At 37.3% G+C, this 20,828-nt stretch overlaps 1 protein-coding gene and 1 long non-coding RNA gene across 4 annotated transcripts in view; one reads left to right on the plus strand and one right to left on the minus strand.

Annotated features, from left to right (window-relative positions):
- Positions 1-20,828, plus strand: part of SIAH3 (siah E3 ubiquitin protein ligase family member 3) — a 138,625-nt gene that overhangs the window by 50,051 nt on the left and 67,746 nt on the right. The gene's annotated exons all lie outside the window — the stretch shown is intronic.
- LOC103097923 (uncharacterized) overlaps positions 12,947-20,828 on the minus strand; it is a 77,128-nt gene continuing 69,246 nt past the window's right edge. Inside the window, exon 3 of the long non-coding RNA XR_008914105.1 lies at positions 12,947-13,372. This is a non-coding gene — a long non-coding RNA (uncharacterized LOC103097923). The remainder of the gene's footprint in view (positions 13,373-20,828) is intronic.

A 20,828-nucleotide genomic window follows, 5' to 3' on the forward strand; every position in this document is an offset into this window, starting at 1 on the left:
GTAAAATGAGGAGACAGACTAAAAAATATCTGCTTTTCCTCCTGTCTTCAAACCTATGATCTTTTATACTTAACTATTTTGCCTTTGATCTTACATACTGATACACATATCTTACCTTTCCAATAGAATTTAAGATTCTAGTGGGCTGGTACTGGGTTTGGGGGTTTTTGTTTTCATTTTTACTTTCCATTTTTTAGGCTTAATGGATGGAATTCTGAGCTTGAAATCAGGAAGACTCCTTTTTGTGAGTTCAATTCTGGCCTCAGATACTTAATGCTTGTATTGCCCTGGGCAAGTCACTTAACCCTGTTGCCTCAGTTTCTTCACATGTCAACTGAGCTGGAGAAGAAAATGGCAAACTGCTCCAGTATCTTTGCCAAGAAAGTTCTTAAAGGGTCAAGATGAGTCAGACAGAGTTGAAAATGACTGAATAGTGTACTTGTGATCTAGGGCATAGACCATTCTAGTAGCTTGCTCATAGGGATTGTGATAAGCAGTAAAGCTGTGATTTCATAGGCATGGGGAACTTCTAGGTGAGGAAGCTTCTGTTCCAGTACAGGTTGGCATCTTTTCTGTAACTTCTCTGTAATTCAATACTTATAGGGGTCTTAGTGAATTGCCTAGAGCAGTGAGAGGCTCATTACTTGCCCAGATGCACATAACCAATATGTAACAAAGGACTGACTTGAGCACAAGTTTTCCTGACTTTGAGTTCAGTTCTTTTTTCATTATCATTATATGTTATCATAAAGTACACCACCTCTCAGCTTCAATGTAGAGTTGCTGTTCTGTGTTGTCTATATCTTCTTGCCACTCTTCATACCCCTGTAGTGTGACTTTATAAGGCCATTCTTCTTTCTCTCAGTGCCTGTCCCAGATTCTAAGCATCTAGAATCAGGCTGACTGAAGCATCTGAGGGCAAAGGTTTTTGGGTGAGCACTCAGCACTTCCCAAGTGGGACAGCAGCAGCTTTACAGACTAATTGCTCTACCTCCTTAACCACAGGCCTACTTGAAGATTCCGTAGAATGTAGATCCAGCACTGCTGCTTTGAGGTAAATACCTAGGAGTCCCTGCACTGACATCCACTTTGGTACCAATCAATGCATCTTTTAGAGGTCAGTCTCCTTCTTCTCAGTGCCAAAGTCAAGTGTCACCAACCCTCTTTGGGCTGACCCTTCTAGTAATTCTACCCACAGCTTGGAGTTGTTACTTCATATAACTCATGAACTGAGAGTTCAGAGACAAAAGCACACAGAGATGTAACTCAGGGTAAATGGAAGTGTTTTTTTTGTTGTTGTTGTTTGTTTGTTTGTTTTCATTTTGGTCTTACTTTTTCTGACCCCACTTGGGGTTTTCTTGGCAAAGATACTAGATTGGTTTGTCATTTCCTTCTCCAGCACATTTTACAGATGAGGAAACTGAGGCAAATAGGATCAAGTGACTAGCCCAGAATCACACAACTATTTAATGTTTGAGGCCAGATTTGAACTTAGGATGTGTGAGTTTTAAAATTAATAATCAATAACTATTATCTTTTATAAAGTTTTATTAATAATAAATAAAACAAAAGAACTGCCTTACTTCAGCTGGGTCACAGGTCCAAGAGAGAGAGAGGGAGGAGTTACAGCAACTTAAATACAATCACGCAAAATGTCGGGTTGCAGGAAAATGGAATTTTTGGGAAATACTAAGGGACTACTGGGGGATGAAATCCAAAGGCTCAAAAATCTCCACTTCCCCCCCTGTGAATCTATTGGGAAACCAATGTCCCCAAAAGGATCACGGAAACATAATCAACTTAAAAATTGCAATAATTTGTGGATAAAAGGAAAAAAGGACAAAAACCAATGATTACTAGGTTGACAAAAAGCCAATTTGGGGCAGCCCCCTTTGGCATAAGAGTATACATTCAAAACAAAGGCACTTCAACCCCCCATAGTTCAATTCACATTCCAAAGTTCACTCTGGATCTTCTGGTGCAGCATGTGGTCTTTGCAGGCATCTCTCTTCATGGGGCATTCTGGATTCTGGGAGGTAGAAAGTTTCTTATCCTAAAATTGCCCAAATTTAAATCAAAGTTCACAACAATAACTTGGCCTCCCTGAGGTGAATAATAACAAACACAGGGATCACTCAGGAATGCATGGCTGAATTATGAGGTATATGAATCAATTTGCAAAAGAAAATCAAAAACATGAAAAAATCCAAATAAAAGACAAAAATAACTTGTGGATATAATACAAAATGTAAAATTCTTATGTCTAAAAACATCTAAGTAAAGGAAAAGCAAATCTATAACAGATCCTTGAATCAGGGCCCAATTGAAATGATTTATGCATTTACCCAATTAGTAGCCAGGACTATAGAAAGCTTGCCACACCATGAAAGACAGAAAAGGGACTAGATTTCAGCAGCAAATGGGAGCCAGGATGGCAGCAAAAAGTATGTGCTTGATAGAATGTGGCTCAGAGGACGTCCAGCCTCTGACATATGTCAAAACAGCCACAACCTCAAACCCCAAACAAGTTCAAGTCTTCTTGTCTTGGCTCAAAATTACATCAATCCCAGTGGGATCTGGTCTCTTTGACCTTGTGCTCCATAGGCACTATGCAGGTGCTCTGTGCTTCTTTAGCACTGTACAGTGGCTCTTTTGTATATTTCCTTCTTTTGAAATCAGACAAAATCATGAAGCAAAGTCCCACAATTCTTTTAAACAATCAATGGCATCATTTTCATAGTCTAAAGCTTTTTGTGTGTGCATTAATATTGGAATAAATGTATTTAAAACTTATATTACTGCAAAATAAAAAAAAGATTAAAGAAAAATCTTCTCAATACTGTTGTCATGTGCTTCAAATACAAAAAGGACAGAAAAAATACAACTCAGATACTATATTGTACATGCAAGAAAAAACAATAATAAAAACATTTTAAAAATAAAAATATATCTCTTAAAATCAGTGACACACTGTGTCAGCCATGTGTGAGTACAAATGATTTTCAGAATAAAAGAGTAACAAAGTAGATAATGCACGTTCAAAGAAGTACCAAAGTCCCCAAAATTCACAATAGCCCAGTTAATTACAATAGCAAACAAACCCACTATCATATTTCACATAAGTTACTGTATTACATCAAAAACCTATGAACTGATGGATATTTGTCACAATTTTTACAGATGTAGCAAATCTTTCAACCTAGGCAAACATATTTTTAAACAAAGTAAAATTTATTTGGGTCTAGAACATCATCAGGAAATCTAGATTGTTCTGATGGAAGTAAATTAAAATGAAGAGCTCTTTTTTTGGCTTCCTGATTCATAGAAACACCTTGGTAGGAACATTTCTTTGTTTCTCTACCTTTAATATAACATTCTTTATAATAATAATATATATATATATATATATATATATAAATATTTTAAAAAGTCATCCATTCAGAAACTACTAGTTATGTAAAACTATTTCTGAAGACCCCTTAAATTACAATTTAAATTCTTAGCTTGTTAAATTCTCCAAAGGTTGCACACAATTTAACCAGTTTTGTTGAAATCCATCCATCATCATCTATGTGACAATACACAAAGGCAACATGTAATCTTCAATGGATCTAATGACAAGGGTCTTAGGCAAGATGTTAATGGGCTTATACAGTGATATTTTGTTCTTCAGCAGAGGTAAAGGTACAAATTAAAGGTCAATATAGGCAAAACATAGTTGCTTAAAATGATTCAGTATTACAGAAAGGTATTGAATAAGTTAAAACAGATAAACTTAAAAAAATTTAAACCTTAAAGCAATTGGTAAATACAATATAAACCAATGAGAAGGTGCAGACAGGCAGTGCAATCAAAATTCTTTTCACCAACCCCAATAGACTTGCTCTATATTATAGGAGGAGAATAAACTCAAAATAGTTAGCAAGAAACTTCCAGATCTCTTTTAAAGTTTCCTTCCCCTCCCCCAGTATTTATTATCTATTTAGATTTCTTTTGTCAATGCTCTGAATTTTTTTATAGAAGCATAGGGCAGAATCTCCACTCTGCATGTTGAGAGCAGTTAGGACTTTTAGAACTTTGTCAAAATATTTCAGGTTGGTTTGTAGCATAAGCAGCTTAGCTTGTGGCATATTCTTGAGGAGAGGGAAATAAAGTGGGAATCTCCAATGAAAATAAAACGTCTCAGGATAAGAATGAAACAGATCCAAACTGCACTTTTTATCTCTACCAACTCAAACAGTTGTTTCAGTATTTCAAGCATGCTTTGCAATAGCATTTTTCCTGAAAGACACTGAGTGGGGTTTGTATAAAGAGTAAACAGAAAGAAGCAAAACTTTTAGGGAAAACAATAGTGTATTTGCATGTAAGAGAAAAAATGCTTCTCTTTGGTGTTTTGGGTCAAGAGAAAGAAGGAAAAAAAAGTCAGGCTTATTCCCCCAAACTGACTTTAAATCTATTGATTTGGAACTAACTGCCCTCCCTGTGAAAACCTTTAGTAACAGCCTTCTAAACTAGGAGTCCAGGACCAGCTTTAAAAAAATCTGCTTGAAAATTAGAAGGTGTGGGGTTCTTTTCTCCATGCTGAAAAATGGCTATGGCAGGCTAGAAACATACACGTGGAGTGTGAAAGGGAATTGGGGTGGAAAGATTTTTATATGTCACCCTCTGTGGGAAAAAATGGCTAGGATTGGCAGGTTCTTGTGGCAGATCTGGTTTTGGCAAAAGGAGGCTCCAAGCTGGGTGGAGAGTGGTGAGGGATGCTGGCCAAGAAGATGGACAGGAGAAATAGTAGGCAGTGGCAGGTGGTAGGTCGGGGCAGGAGTGCAGGCACACCCTACCACTGGACCCTTGTGGTGGGCAGTGACCAGGCAAACTTACTATCTTTACTGTAAGGCTAATTGCTCAAAATTTTTTGAGAATTCGTAATCCCTTTGTGGTAAGTCAAAATGTGGGGTTTAAAATTAATATTCAATAACTAAATATTATATTTTATAAAGTTTTATTGATAATAAATAAAACAAAAGAACTGCCTTACTTCAGCCAGGTCGCAGGTCCAAGAGAGGAGAGAGGGAGGAGTTAAATACAATCACGTAAAATATGGGGACACAGGAAAATGGAATTTTGGGAAATGCTAAGGGACTTCTCAGGGATGAAGTCCAAAGGCTCAAAATCTCCATTTATACATATGAGTCTTCCTGACTCTAATCCTAGCACTCTATCCACTCTACTACCTAGCTGCCTTGATCAATGGGGCAACAAGGACTTTATTTTAATTATACAACAGGCATAACTTAACATACACCAAAAGGGGCAGTTTCAGGACCACTGCTTGAAATTACTATGGTTTTTTAAAAGTCTACATGCCTGTAAAAAGTGTAGGGATGAGGTGTTAGGGGAGGAAGAATTCTTTCAGTAGTATAGAATAATCCCAAGAGCAATCACTAAAAATGAAAGAATTATTTTGTGAAATTCTTTTTCTTGATCAGTCACAACCTCCATACATCCCCAGTCTACTTCATTTTCTTGAAGAGCTATTTTATGTAGTCTGTAGAAAAAACACTGGGGACGGGAGAGGCAATAAGTGTAATAATAAGGTAGATTCTGTCCTCAAGGAGTTTACACTCTGTGGTGAAGGTTGCATGAGGACTTGAATATAATCATGGGATTTAGACAATGGGATGTGTAAGTTTGGGGGAATGGTGGTAGTACAAAGTGCCAGTAGAGAGACCATGATCGATAGAATTTTGCTGGCATGGAGGTGGGGAATAGGGAAGACTTCCAGGGGAGGCTACCCCTTAATAACACCTAAGGATGAGGCAACATGACAGCTACATATCTTGGCATTGCTTTTAGAGCAGATTTTTTAAAAAAGAGAAAACTCCCCTGGTAAATAAATATTTGAAAGGGGATAAAGGCTCCCAACAAAAGCTTTTAACTCTAACATATGAGTTATTGACATTGGACCCATGGAGCTACTTCTCAATTTTTCAGGGTCTTAGGAATCTATCTGTGAGCTTTCCAGCCCTCTAGGCTCCTCTTTGCTCCTCTCTGTTACCCAGTCTTTGGTCATTTCACTTCCTCTTTGCATGTTTAGAGTTGGATGGCAGAAAGAGATGAAGATGAATCTATAACCAGTGATGCTAGTTATAAAAGAAAAGATCTTCATCTTCATCTTCATTGATGCCTGGGTTCATGATCTGATCCCAACCTTTCTTTTCAGATTGATTTCACTTTAATGTCCCTTATGCACTATATGTATTGGCCAGATTGATTTGCTTAATGTTTCCTGTGCATGCCATTCTCTTTCCTTTTTTAGTCCCTTTGCAGAGGTTGTCCCCTAGGCCTGGAATGTACCCCTTCCCCTACTGTTACCTCTTAGAATCTCTGTCTTCCTTCCAGGCTCAGCTTAAGGACTGCAGGTCTTTCTGGATCTTCTCCTCTTCCTCCCCAACAGTTGTTGGTGCTTTTCCACCAAAAACTTACTTTTTATATATTTTCGTATTTCTCATTTGTGTACATTTTTTTTTCAATTGATTGTCAGCTGCTCAAGGGCAGAAGTCATCTAATTTTTGTTTTGTATTTGCATCTCCAGCTCTTTATACAGTGCCTTGGATATAGTAGGTGCTTAATCAATGCTTGTTGAAGAAATAAATGACTACCCATTTCCACTGCAACCCCCTCTAGCTCTTTGAGCCCTCTAACTCTGAGTCAAAACACTGAATTGTATTAAGCTTTATAGGGCATATACTAGTCACTGAACACTTTTGGTTAATGGTGATTTGCAAGTGTGGCCCCAGAGTCACATAACAACCACTGTCCCAACCAGTCAATTTATTAGAGACTTATTAGCAATTTGAATGAAAGGTGAATAGCAGAGAAGCTTGATGCTAATAGCTACAATGCGATTAGGGGATTATTTATGCACTCCATTTATCTAATAGCCTAGTGCTAGTCTGTGATCAAATTGTATGAAGTTTCTTCTTATGTGGGTCCAAAGAGGCTGTTTGGGGAAGCGCAACTCCTATGAGTGGCATCCTCAACCACCTACCAAAATGGGTAAAGATCAGGCTGGAATGAGAACCCTGAAACTTAAGCTTTCATCTCAGTAATTCAAGACTCTCCTCCATGATTGTAACTCAGATACTTAAGAACAGCTCAGATTCATGCTCTCTATGAATATGGCAAGCATGCCATCCAAACTTTATCCAAGCTACTCATGGATAAAATGAAGAATATAACCAATGAGGGGTAAGAGAATGATTCCAGGGGCATTTTGCTAAAAACTTTCTTCCAGCTTGGCATCAGTTCATTAATCATTGTTCCTTGGGTTTGGATATACATTTGCTAGCTCTTGGTCTGCCTATCTGTATTGCCTGTTATTTGGTCCTTACTTCCATAGCTTTCCCACAAAGTTCTCACAAGAGACTTAATTAAATGTCTCACTGAAATCCAGGCATATTAAAATGTAAGAATAAAATTAATATCCAATAACTCTAAGTATTAGATTTTATAAGATTTATTAATAATTACTTGAAGTAAAAGAAATAAAAGACAAAAGTAAAAGTCTAAGTAAAGAGAAGTCTTCCCAGCCATGTTGGGGGGGGGTGTTGAGGGGTGGAGAAGAAGAGACGGGTGGGGTCACACACAAACTTTATCTCCAAAACGTAAGGATGTAATGTGAGAATGAAAGTGGGATGTTGGGAATTGGAGTTTTGGGGAGCAGATTCTAATTATACAATATGCATGGTATCCTATTGACCTACTTGGTTTAGTAACCAATATTCTCCATTCTCCCAACCCCCTCCCCAAAACAAAGGAAATAAGACTCTTTTTGCATGGTCTTTTATTAATGAGTCTATGCTTGCACTTAGTGAACTCTGCTTCCTTTTCTAAATGCTCACGAACCATATTGGGCATTGGGATTGATGCTTATGTAGCATTTTAAAGTTTGCAAAGTGCTTTACATATATTATCTCATTGAGAGTTTACCACAACCCTGTAAAGTAATTACCACCGGTATTATTGTTACTGACAAATTAAAATTTCTCACTTCTCTGTTCTTCATGGAGAAAGCTCTAGGATGCATTCAGATAGTTGAAATTTCCCCACCATTACTACATTCTTCTTCAGTGATTGGCTTTCTACACTATTCATCCATTTCCTTCTTCTGGCCAGGTGGTCTATATTATAGTTTCATCATGTTGCAATATATTGCTTCTGTTTCTTCTCTATTAATCTTCATTCAAATGATCCTCAATATGTTTCTCTTCTTCTGGTTTATAGATTCCATCAAATGAGTATATTTGATATTTTCCAATGCTACTTCAACATCCCACCTTTTTCCCTGATCTATTTTTTTATATGATATACTCTGTCATATTTCAGTCATGAGTTCCATCTCATCATTATCTATGATATTTATGAGCTTAAATTTAGCTTCTTGACCTCTGGTCTTTAGCTCACTTGCTGATTTCCCATCTTTGACACATTAGTGTAGAGACATTTGAAATGATCAATTCTTGCATTGCTACTTATCTAAGATATTGTCTTCTCTGAATTATTGGATATTTCTACTGATAGTCTTAATATAATATATCTATCATATTTGTACTGGGGCTGGTCAATTTAAATGGATATAGTCTTCCTTTCCATATTTGGTCTGAACTATAAAAAAGTCTCCTAGCAAATATTTTTATCTTTATTTTAAAACTATATTTCTTAATACCCCATTCATCTGTTTTTGATGCACCAATCAATGCTGAGGATCAGCCAGCCTACCAAATACTGTTGTTTCTACATCTCCTAAGCTGCACAACAGTAGTGAGAAAGACCAAACTCAGACTTAGAAGACAAAGGTCTCAATCATGACTCCTCCATTTATGAGTCATTTGACAGAGGACAAATCATGTAAACTCTCTAAGCCCTAGTTTCCTCATCTGTGAAATTTGGATAATGATAATACTTATACCACCTAATTCACAGTAATTAAAAGGAAAGAACATTGTAAATTGTAATAAGCTATATAAATATTACATTATTCATTTACATGGTCCTTGAATGGAATTCTACTTCTCCTCATGATGGTGTAGTTCTGGGTTTGTAGATTCTGGGTTCTTTCCCAGCAGGGCATACCCTCTGGCAGGTCTTCCTAAAGCAAAGAAGCTTTTGTAGCATCTCCTTGGACCTCAGAAGCAAATGAATACACTTTTTGCCTGTGGAGCCTTAGACAATTATTTAATCACCTTGGGACTTGGTTTCTCCATTTACAATTCTGAGGTCTTCCAACTCTAAATCTTTGAACCTCTCATCCTCAGGTATGTGCGCTTAGTGTTATCCCTTTTATTCATAACTCAAATATAGTATGGATATTAACAAAAACTTTATTAGCTACAAAACAATGAAATCTCAATCAATTTGAATCTTAGTGGCTATCTATGTAAAAATGATCCAAAGTTTATGGAAGGAATTGACTAACTTTGCCTCCTATGATGGGATGGGAAATAAGGAATAATAATAATAATAATGAAAATGATAGCTAGCATTTATATATCACTTTCATCTCATCTGATCCTCAAAACATCACTGTGAAGTAGATACAATGATTTATCACCATTTTATAGATGTAGAAGACTGAGAAAGTTAAATGATTTGCCCAGGGATACATAACTAGTAAGCAGTTGAATCAGAATTTGAATTCAGATCTTTCTGACTCCAGGTCTACTATTCCACCCAGTGGCCTCACATGTAGCCAATTACTATTGTGTAAGGAATGGGGATGATTTGGGGGGAAGGGGACCAAGAGAAATGATTGCAGGGCTCTTGGGGAGGAGGGATGTCTTCTAACCAAGGTCACTGTCTCTAATCTTTTTCTCCTAGCAGAACTGGACCTCTTCCCAAGTGTGCCTTATCCTCAGGTCCTTGAAAGGGTGTAAATCATAGGGGAAGTATCAGGGCTTTCAAAGGGGAAATGCTTACTGGTTCTCTGGTGCTGGCACAAATACAGTACAAAAGAGGAGGGAGATTCTCAAAACTAGAGGTCATACAAAGCCACCCAATCATACCTTCACACTTGGAAAAAACTGGAGCTGCTCTTGGGTTCTTTTAAAGGCTGTATTTTTATTTAGATTGTGGATGCAGGATGAAAGTGCCCTCAGAAAACAGATCTCAAATCAGGCTAGTGTGTTTAGCAGAGCAGCAGGGTAACTGTGACTAATTTGGAAGATGGGTTTAACTGGAAACATCAGCTTTACTTGCACACCCCTGTATCTCTTAATCATTTCTTGGTCCTTTAATGTATTTTTAATAGTGAATCTGTGATTAGGAAGGAGAGCCCTGCTTGCTGCAGAACTGGCTGGTGCAGGAGCTGTGGGAATCCTGGCAGCTGCAGGGTATGGCCTGTGGCGTCTTTGGGTATGGCGCCGGCTTGGAGCTTACTGGGGCCCAGTGGCCAAGAGCAAAAAGGGAGAGCTCATTTTAAGTACCAGAAGGCTGGTGGAAGAGAATACTTGCAGACAGCAGACGTGACTTAGCTGGGCATCTGGAAGAGACAACTTCTTAAGAATAAACCAAACCCAGATCAATACCTGACATTTTTTAAAAAAGCTGCTGGGAAAGTCTGGTCCTGCTCATCAGTGACCATCATCCTAAAGGAAGCTGAGCCCCCTTAGATTTAATATCAGAAGCTTCTGCCAGGGGCTTGCTGAGTTATCCTGTGGCAAGCTGGCACTCTGTGCCAGGTTTCTCATTTTAAAGAATAGAGCAATATTTTCAGGATACCTTATGCTATTGTCAGGGTCCTCTCTGGGTAAGGGGCTCTCAACCTGAAATCAACATGCCCTGAAGCCAGGAGTGGGGGGGAGCTCCCAGAAAGACTAGTGAGGAGGTGATTTTGTAAAACCATTTCATCATAGCCAAGTCTCTGGCATTCTCTGTAGAGCACAGACAGACCAGCAGCATGGCCATGGCCAGACCTCCAGGAAAACCCCCCAAACCAAAGGAAAAACATATATTGTCCAAAAAGAGAAAATAAAGCACACCCGATTCTTACAAAGTATGTTTGCTGATGTAGCAAGGTTCTGCCTGGCTGCTATGCTCTCACCTCTGTTCTGACAGCATGATAAAGACCACCAGAAAAAGCCCTGTCCACAGCTATTGCCTTCTTATCCCCATAGCTCAGCTTCTTTCCTCTCTGTGTCAACAAAAGCATCTACTAAACAGACTGAGAGCCCCAGAAAGTTTTCTATGGCTACACAGGGCAAGTGGACCACCAGGCTAGATTTTCCTCCGGACTCCTCTCTCAATTATTTTGAATTGGACCATAGCAGTTTAATAGGGGCAGGATAAGTGACCATGTCAAGATCTGTCTCCAGTACTTAAGTGAGCTGTTCAAAACTATGGTCAATCTGTCAAAATTATGCTTAAACACCATTCACGCATCATAGACTAAAACACATTTCTATTAGAGTGCTTGAGGAATCCACCAGGATCCCTTATTCTCCTGTCTCCTTAAAAGCAAGGGCTATTTACCTTTTCTTCGAAGATCTCCAATATCTAACACAGTGCTCTGAGTGTGTGTGTTCTAGATCTATGATTTTGCTATTGAGGGAAGTCCCATACTTGCTTGGCAAATGGTAAGTATTTACTTCATGCTTTATTCATTGCTACTATGAAATCTTCCTCTGCTCTCATAAGGAACTCAACTGTCATTTATAATCTTAGAGAGTTGCATGGGAATATGAGAGGTTAAGGTACTTGATACTGATCTCCTGGAAGTGAAGATGTGTGAATTAGGACTTGATCTCAAGACTACCTTGATTCTAAAACAATCCACTGTCAGTAATTTGTCTCTGCCTTTCAACTCATAAGTACATTAGGTATTTAATAAATATTTGTTGAATTTAATTGAATTCTCTTACATTTCCCTCCCTCATTCCCTCCCTCCCTTCTTTCCTTCCCTCTCTTCCTTCCTTCCTTCCTTCCTTCTTTCCTTCCTTCCTTCCTTCCTTCCTTCCTTCCTTCCTTCCTTCCTTTCTTCCTTCCTTCCTTCCTTCCTTCCTTCCTTCCTTCCTTCCTTCCTTCCTTCCTTCTTCCTTCCTGCCTTTCCTTCCTTCCTTCCTTCCTTCCTTCCTGCCTTCCTTCCTGCCTTTCCTTCCTTCCTTCCTTCCTTCCTTCCTTCCTTCCTTCCTTCCTTCCTTCCTTCCTTCCTTCCTTCCTTAATTAATTTTTATTGACTGACTGATTTGTAGTGTCACTGTCAGATAAGTGTCTCTAATCCCTAATCCAGTCTATTCTTTATCCTTGTCAAACAGTTTCGCTTATCTCTAGCAGGTGGTAGCAACCTTATTCTTAAAGATATTCAATAACCTGCTTCCCTAAGAATCTGTTCTGCTGCTTATGAACCCTCAGTAACAGGAAATATTTACTGCTCCTAGAATTTACCTAGAAGATGGTCAAATCCATCTCTTTCTCCATCTCTCTCTCTCTCTCTCTCTCTCTGTCTCTCTCTCTCTCTCTGTCTCTCTCTCTCTCTCTTTCTCTCTCTCTCTCTATATATATATACACACACATAGAGAAGCATATGTGTGTATGTATGTATGTATGTATATAACTTAGAGAGCTCTATAAAGAGAATTTCACAGCTTTATCTACATAGTTATCCCACTCTCCTTCTAGTCCTCTAAGAGGAATCTGTACCTTTTCATTTTCTCTTCTGTGGAGATGAAAAATGGCTTGTTGAATCAGAAATTCAGAACCTGTCTACTTTGAACATTAAGGGACTATAGGAAGGCAAGATCCACATGTGGAGAAATAGGAGACAGAGACTTTTTTCCTTCCTCAGTAATAATCCTTTTATGCAAAAGCAAAATTACTTCAAGAGAAGTTTCCTCTTATCCGAACAACACCTGTTTTGTATAAGCTCTGTTGGCCTCTGAAATTTTGTACCTGATTAGCATTCACACTGTACTGCTGCAGTTTATTTTTTCTCAATTCCAAGAGTAAGAAAAAAAATCAGTGGAAATATAAAGGAATTTGCCTATCAGAAAGAAGGAACTAATCTTTCTAAGGAAAAAAAACCCAAATTCAGTGAAGTCTATGCCCCAATTTGCTACAAAATTAAAGCCAAAGTCTTTAAAGAACTTTAGGCATCTTTCCATAATTTTATTTTTAAAAGAAAAGAAAAGAAGATCTTGGGGCAATCTTAGCAGGATGAATGGCAGGTCTGTCAGAATAAGGCAAAATCAAGTGAGAATTTTCTTCTCAAAAAATCTTGAGATTTTATTTTTTCCAATTACATGTAAAAACAAATTTTGACATTTGTTTTCAAACCTTTGAGTTCCAAATTCTCTTCCTTTCTTTCTTCCTTCTCTCCTCCCTGAAAAGGCAAGCCATTTGACATAAATTATATGTATACATTCAGGCAAAACACGTTTCCATATTAGTCATCTGAAGGAAAACATAGACCAAAAAAATACAAACACACAAATAAAGTAAAAAAAATCATATGCTTTGATCTGCATTCAGACTCTATCAGTTCCTTCTCTGAAATAGATAACATTTTTCATAAGTCCTTTGGAATTGTCTGGGCTCTGACAATTACTGACAATATACAGCTGAGAATAGCTAAGTCTTTCACAGCTGATCATCATTACAATATCGCTGTTATTGTGTACTGGGTCTACTCACTTCACTTTGCATCAGTTCATGTAAATCTTTCCAGATTTTTCTGAAACCATTTTGCACATCATTTCATATCGCACAATAGTACTCCATCAGAAGCATATGCCATAACTTGTTCGGTCATTCCCTAATTGTTGGGCATCTCTTCCATTTCCAATCCTTTGTCACCTCAGAAAGAGCTGCTATATAGTGAAAGGAGCAGTACCAGGAGAACATTGTACACAGAGACGGATACACTGTGGCACAATCGAATGTAATGGACTTCTCTACTAGCAACAATGCAATGATCCAAGACAATTCTGAGGCACTTATGAGAAAGAACACTATCCACATGCAGAGGAAAAACTGTGGGAGTAGAAATACAGAAGAAAAATAACTACTTGATCACATGAGTTGGTGGGGATATGATTAGGGATATAGACTCTAAACAATAACCACAGTGAAAATATTAATAATATAGAAATAGATCTCAGTCAATGACACATGTTAAACCCAGTGGAATTGCATGCCAGCTACTGGAGGGGGTTGGGAGGAGGGGAGGAAAAGAACATGAATCTTGTAACCATGGAAAAATATTCTATATCAACTAATTAAATAAAATTTTCAAGAAAAAAAGAGCTGCTATAAATGTGTTGTACACATAGGTCATTTTCCTTTTAAAAAAAATCTCTTTGGGATCTAGGAGTGGTATTTCTGGGCTAAAGGATATACATGATTTTGTATCCTTTGGGGCATAAGCCAGGATCTTCAATGTGAATTAGGGAGCTAAGCCTTCCTCTTAAGTTGAATGTTGTGACCATGAAAAAATGTGAGTTTCAAGACTGTGAATTGCCAAAACTGTGAAGATAATTTTATTGTCTTGATTTTTTTTAATTTTAATTTTAATCAAAAATAAGTGGTTGCCATGGGAAAAATTCCCAAATATGAAAATATCCAAGTCAGCTGGGTTTTATGGAGATTTTAATTAATGCAAATGAAGGAATTAAGGAAAAGGAGAGAGAGAGAGAAAGAGAAAATAGAGAGACTAGTCAGTCTTTAATCACTCACCACAAGATTTGTCCCAAGTAAAACTCCAGTCCTTCACTGAAATCCTCAACTCTAACTCCTAAACTGACTTTCAGAGAGCCAGCTCCTCCAACTAACTCCAAACTCCAACTAACTAACTCCACCTCGAGCTCCTTCCTTTTAAAGAAAATTTTCTCTTGTGTCACCTCCCCTAAATTTTCACATCCACCAAACACAGTAGACGTTTTCCCCAGGACTGACCATTCCTAGTTCACATCTTCTTTTGTTATCACCTCTCTGGGTAGACTAAAACTTCACAACTCTTTTGTTAAGCTTGCCTTTTGTAAGTTGCTTGACCTTTTAGTGATTAATTTAACCTTTATAGGTACTTAGCACCCTTTTGTATTAGATCTAAAAATAGGCCTAGCTTAAGGTTCTAGTTTTACTATAAGGATGAGTTGGGGACTTTTCATTGTTCAGTAAGGAATTTTACAACTTTATCTTCCCCTAAAGAATGCCTAAGTATGGGTAGAGCAATGTTAAAATTCCCAATACATTCCTGATCAAGTACCTATACTGTTACAATAGGGGAATAGCTTAACTAAATCTTCTAAGGTATAGTCTGAGCAATTTTAAGATTCACAATATTAACACAGTGGATCTCAACAAAGAAGTCTCTTAGCTTCTCTATCTGCCTGTACAGAGGAGTTGCAGGTCATTAAACATTTACTAAGCACCTACTATGTGCCAGGCACTATGCTAAGCATGGGGTTAAAGAAAAAGCAAAACCCACCCAATTTCATGAGGAGCTCAGAATTTAGTAGAGAATATAGTATGCAAACAGCTATATACACACAAGCCATGCACAGGATAATATGGAAATAATTAACAGTTGGAAGACACTAGAATTGAGGAAGATCAGGAAAGGCAAACCAGGGAAGCTGGAAGGTGGAAATGAGGAGAAAGAGCATTCCAAGTGTGGGAAACAGTTAACAAAAAATGGTCAGACACTGGATATGGAATTTCTTATTTGAGGAACAGCAAAGAAGCCAGTGTCACTGGATTATTGAGTATGTGATAGAATGTAGAGTGTAAGAGGACTGGAAGGGCCAGGGGGAAGGGGGCAGCATATAAAGGGCTCTGAATACTAAATAGATTTTATATTAATTTCTGGAGGTGATAGGTACCACTGGAGTTTATTGAGTAGAGGGGGATGGTGACATTGTCAGCTTTGTTATTTGGGAAGCTCTCTTTTACAGCTAAGGGAAGGATGAGATGTGGGGAGGAAATGGTGGCAGGAAGATTAAGCAGAAGGCTATTGTAGTCATCCAGTTGTGAAGTAATAAGGACCTGCACCAGAATGGAGCAATGTCAAAGGAATGAAAGGGCATATGTAAAAGATATTAGAAAGGTAAATTTGAAGAGCTTTAGCAATAGATAGGATATGGAAAATGAGAGAAATTGAGGAATTGAAGACGACACCTATGTTGTAAGACTGGGGGACTGGAAGGAAGATAGTACTCTCAAAGCTAATAGGGAAGGGAGATAGTATCAAAATGGTAGAGTAACAGGCAGAATTATAGCTTAGTCCCCCTACCATACTTCTTTCACAAAGATCTTAGAAAAAATGCACTAGAACAAATTTTAATCAGAAAACCGAAGAAAAATCCACAGTGAGTCATTTTTGCCAGTCTAACGTAGCTTAGAAAGACTGATAAAAATGCCTATAGACATTGGGGTTGAAGTCTGGCTAGGATATCCTATGCATGGAACATTCCAGGGTCCAGGAACTGAAGGTCTGAGATCAGTGACCAGGGCAGAGGGAGAAATCCCAGATCTTATAGATTTTATGATTTTTTAGATTTATGAACTAGCAACATATACAGTTACAGGTATCCCTTGGCAGCTGTGTCACCCACTACTGGGTTCAGGATCATAGATCCAGGTGGCCCAAGGAGATAATTTGTACCTTTGGGCCCTAGCTGTATACTTAGTAGGGAACAAGGTTAAAAGCAAATAGTAGTGTGTGGGTTTGAACTCAGGAGCAGAACAGGAATTCAGTTCCAATCTCCTACCTAGGATGAAGCCAACAGTGGAATAGCCTGGGAAGGAATTCCAAACCAAAGGGGAACTTGCAGTTCAATCACTCTATACCTTTTCAGCCTTCCAATGGCAAGGTCCAGTGACAGACAACTGAAACTTCCATCTCTGGACAAGGCAACAGACCCATTTGCAGAGCTCAGAACAAGAATGCAGTGAGCAGACTTGGATAATATCACTTTGGGACCAGTGAAAACTTGAAGGCCCCTAGGATGAGCTGTGAAAACAGCAGAAGGAGACAAGGGGACAGAAGCTAAACCCAGACATTGCCCTCAGAAGTGGGCAAAATATAGCCCTAACTTAAAATCTGACATCAAGAAGTAGGATGGGAGAATAAGCAAACAAACAAACAAAAATATCACCATGAAGAGTTATTATGGCAACATGGAATCTCAAGCCACAAATCTAGAAGAAGAGAGTGAGTCCAAAACATCTACAAACCAAGCCTCGAAGAAAAATGCAACTTGGACACAAGTCTAACCAGAATTCTTGGAAGATATAAAGTAAGACTTTTTTTAAAAATGAAAAATAACAAAGAACACCTCAACAAATGAGAAGAGTAGGGAGAAAATAAGAAAAGAAATGAGACTATGAAAGAAAGAGAACTAACACCTTAGAGGATAAAACTTTATCCAAGAAAATAAATCCCTGAAAATTAGAATGAACCAAACACAAGTGAATGATTCCATGAGACACCAAGAAATATCAAACAAAGTAAAAACACTAAAGGAAAAAGAAAATACGAGGTTTCTCACAGCAGAGACAACTGACCTGGAAAACAAATCAAAGAGAGATAATTTAGGGATCACTGGACTACCTGAAGACTATGACCAAAAACAGAAACAAAAACCTGACATCATATTTCTTTTTAAAAAAGTGCATAAATTAAAACCATTCAAATCTCTTAGAACCGGAGAGCAAAGTAGGGTCTGAAAGAATCCACTGGTCACCTCCTGAAAGAATTCCCAAAATGAATATTTTGTAATATTATAACTGAAGTCGAAAGCTTTCACCTTAATGAAAAAGTGCTGCAAAAAACCTGAAAGAGGAGGTATAATCAAGGTCATCCATAATTTAGCAGCTACCCCTTTAAAGGATTATAATCTTGGAATATAATATTCTAGAAGGCAAAAGTTTAGACTTTCTATCAAGAATAATTTTCTCAGAAAAACTGAGTATGATCTTTCAGGAGGAAAAAAATGTATCTTTAATGAAATATGGGAGTTTCAAACATTCCTGATGTTAGGATCAGAGCTGAGTAAAAAATTTAGCATACAAACACAGGAATCAAGAGAAACATAAGAGTGAACATGAGTGAATAATTATAAAGGACTAAATAAGATTAAATTGTTTACATTTTTAGATGGGGAGATGGTACATGCAGCTGCTCAGAACTTAGTCATCATCAGGGTCTTAAAGAGAGCCTAATTTGACAGACAGCCTGGGAGTGATTCTATTATATTTTGGTGACCTTAAAAGATGAATGGAAAGAGAAGAAAAGGAGAATACATTAAGGCATGAAGAAGAGAGAGAAAGAATGAAGAAAATTGTCTCATATAAATGAAGTCCACAGGGAGGAGTCTATGTAACAAGGAAGAGAGTGTAAAGGGAGTGGACAAACTTGAACCTTATTTTCATCTCAGCTGATCAAAGGCTGGAAGAATTCACATGCACACAAGTTGGGTATGGAAATATATTTTCTTCAGCAGTATAATAGGAGAGAAAGGAGTTAAGAGTAAAGAAGAGGGAATAAAAGTCAGAGTAGATTAAGGGAAGAACTAGTCAGAAGAAAAACAAATTATTATAGGTAGGGCACAAAGGGAAAGAAAAGCATAAGAGAGTAGAGTGGAGAGAAATGCACAATTAACAACGAAAACTGCAAATGTCAAGGGGATGAACTAACTCATAAAAAAGAAGAAAGGAGAATGTATTAAAACTAGAATCCAACAATATGTTGTTTATAAGAAAGATATACACAAGGTTAAAATAAGGAGATGGAGAAGAATCTATTATGAAATTTTAAAAAATCATGATTTCAGGTAAAGGAAAAGCAAAAATGGACCCAATGAGAAGAGATAAGGATGAGAATTATATTTTGCTGAAAGGTTATCATAGTCAATGAACTAAAATCAATACTAAACATATATGCACCAAATGGCATGGGATATAAATTCTTTAAGGAAAAGCTAAATGAGCTGCAGGAAAGAATAGTAAAACTCTAATAGTCGTTGTCTGATTCTATATGACTCTATGGACTTAGCACCACCAAACTGCCTAAAATAATAGTGAATCTCAATTTCCTTCTCTCTGACATAGATGAGTCTAACCAAAAATAAACAAAAAAGGAATGGTGTATCTGAATAGAATTTTAGAAAAGTTCAATATGATATACCCTTGGAGGCTATTGAGTGGGAATAGAAATAAGTTAGGCTATTTCTCAGCTGTACATGTACCTTCACAAATATTGACCTTTGAAACCTCACAAAGAAATGCAGAAGAACAGAAATATCAGATGCATCTATTACTGACCATAATGCAATAAAAATTATATTCAACAAAGGACCTTTGCAGTAAAGATTAAAAATTAATTGGAAACTAAATAACTTGATTCTAAGGAATGGGTGAGTCAGAGAACAATTTGTGGAAATAATCAATAATTTCATTAAACATAATGGCAACAATGAAACAACATTCTTAAATTTTGGGGATACAGCCAAAGCAGTACTTAGGGAAAAATTCATATCTCTAAACAGTTTCATCAATAAAAGAAAGAAAGAGCAGATCAACAAACTGGACATGCAACTACAAAACCCAGAAAAACAAAATAGTAGTAAGGAAGTTAGAAAGAAGAGAAGTTTTAGAAGGAAAAGAATGAATGCAGGTTTGGACATATTGAATTTAAGATGTCTACAGGACATCTAATTTGAGCTCCCCAATAGACAGTTAAAGGTGAGTCTTGAGGTTAAAAGAGAGATTGGGACTAGATAAGTAAACCTGAGGATCATCTGCATGGATAATAATTGAATCTATGATATCAATGAGATGGATAAGAGAAAAAACATAGAGGAAGAAAAGTGTCTAGAATAGTTTTGTGGAAAACCATGGTTAGCAAAAAGAACCCTGTACTTGGAGAAAGGAGACCAGATTTGAATCCCAACTCTGCCATGTATTAATTGTGTGACCTTGGATAGTACACTAAAACTCTCTAGTCCTCAATTTCCACATCTGTGAAACTTCAAGGATGATGATGCTTATACTACCTCTACATCAGGGATGGTGTGAGAAAAGTGAAATATAGTGTTATGGAACTATTTACATGTGAATTATTACTTGATGAAAATTGTTAAAAATATGAATAATAAAAATGACTTCTTATAATCCAACTTCCATTTCCATGGAATGGAATGGAATGGAATTCCAAAATGATATAATTGCTAAATATAATGACTTTTTTCAGTTCTTCCTTGACTATTGGTAACATTTTATCCTTGATTACTCGCTGTTTGATTACTATGTACTCTGTCAAAATGCCAGTCCCTCTTTCTTCCTTGGCTGTTTCTTCTCTGTCCTGTAACTGTTTTCTTGTCTTCAATACCTTGAAGGGGTGTTTCCCAAGGGGGTGAAGGGGAAAGAAAGATTTAAACAGCATCTTTTATTTTCTATCCAAACTTTCTCTTGTATCATAGGGAATTGAATCTTATTAACTCCACTTAATGGAGATAAGACCCAGAAAAGTGGTAATTCACTTTGTGATGTAAGATGACTTAATTAAACCCTCGAGGGCCTCAGTTTCTCTATCTAGAAAATGGAAACAATAACATGATGTGCCTTTTGCTACATGACAAAGGACGCATAAGAAATGAGAAGTGATTATTTGAGATCCTTCAGGAAAGTTGATAGAGAAGTCCATCAATTCATTAATACTTTAGGAAATTCATTTTCAGTATCCTTTGAAATATATGACCAAGTAGAATAAAATCAGTGACTATTGAGGCTTTGTTTTCTTTTGTTCATTTCCAGTAAAATTAATCTGGATGAGCTAAAGT

Source organism: Monodelphis domestica, chromosome 8 (genome assembly GCF_027887165.1).
Source record: "Monodelphis domestica isolate mMonDom1 chromosome 8, mMonDom1.pri, whole genome shotgun sequence".
In the NCBI taxonomy this organism is placed as follows: Eukaryota; Metazoa; Chordata; class Mammalia; order Didelphimorphia; family Didelphidae; genus Monodelphis; species Monodelphis domestica.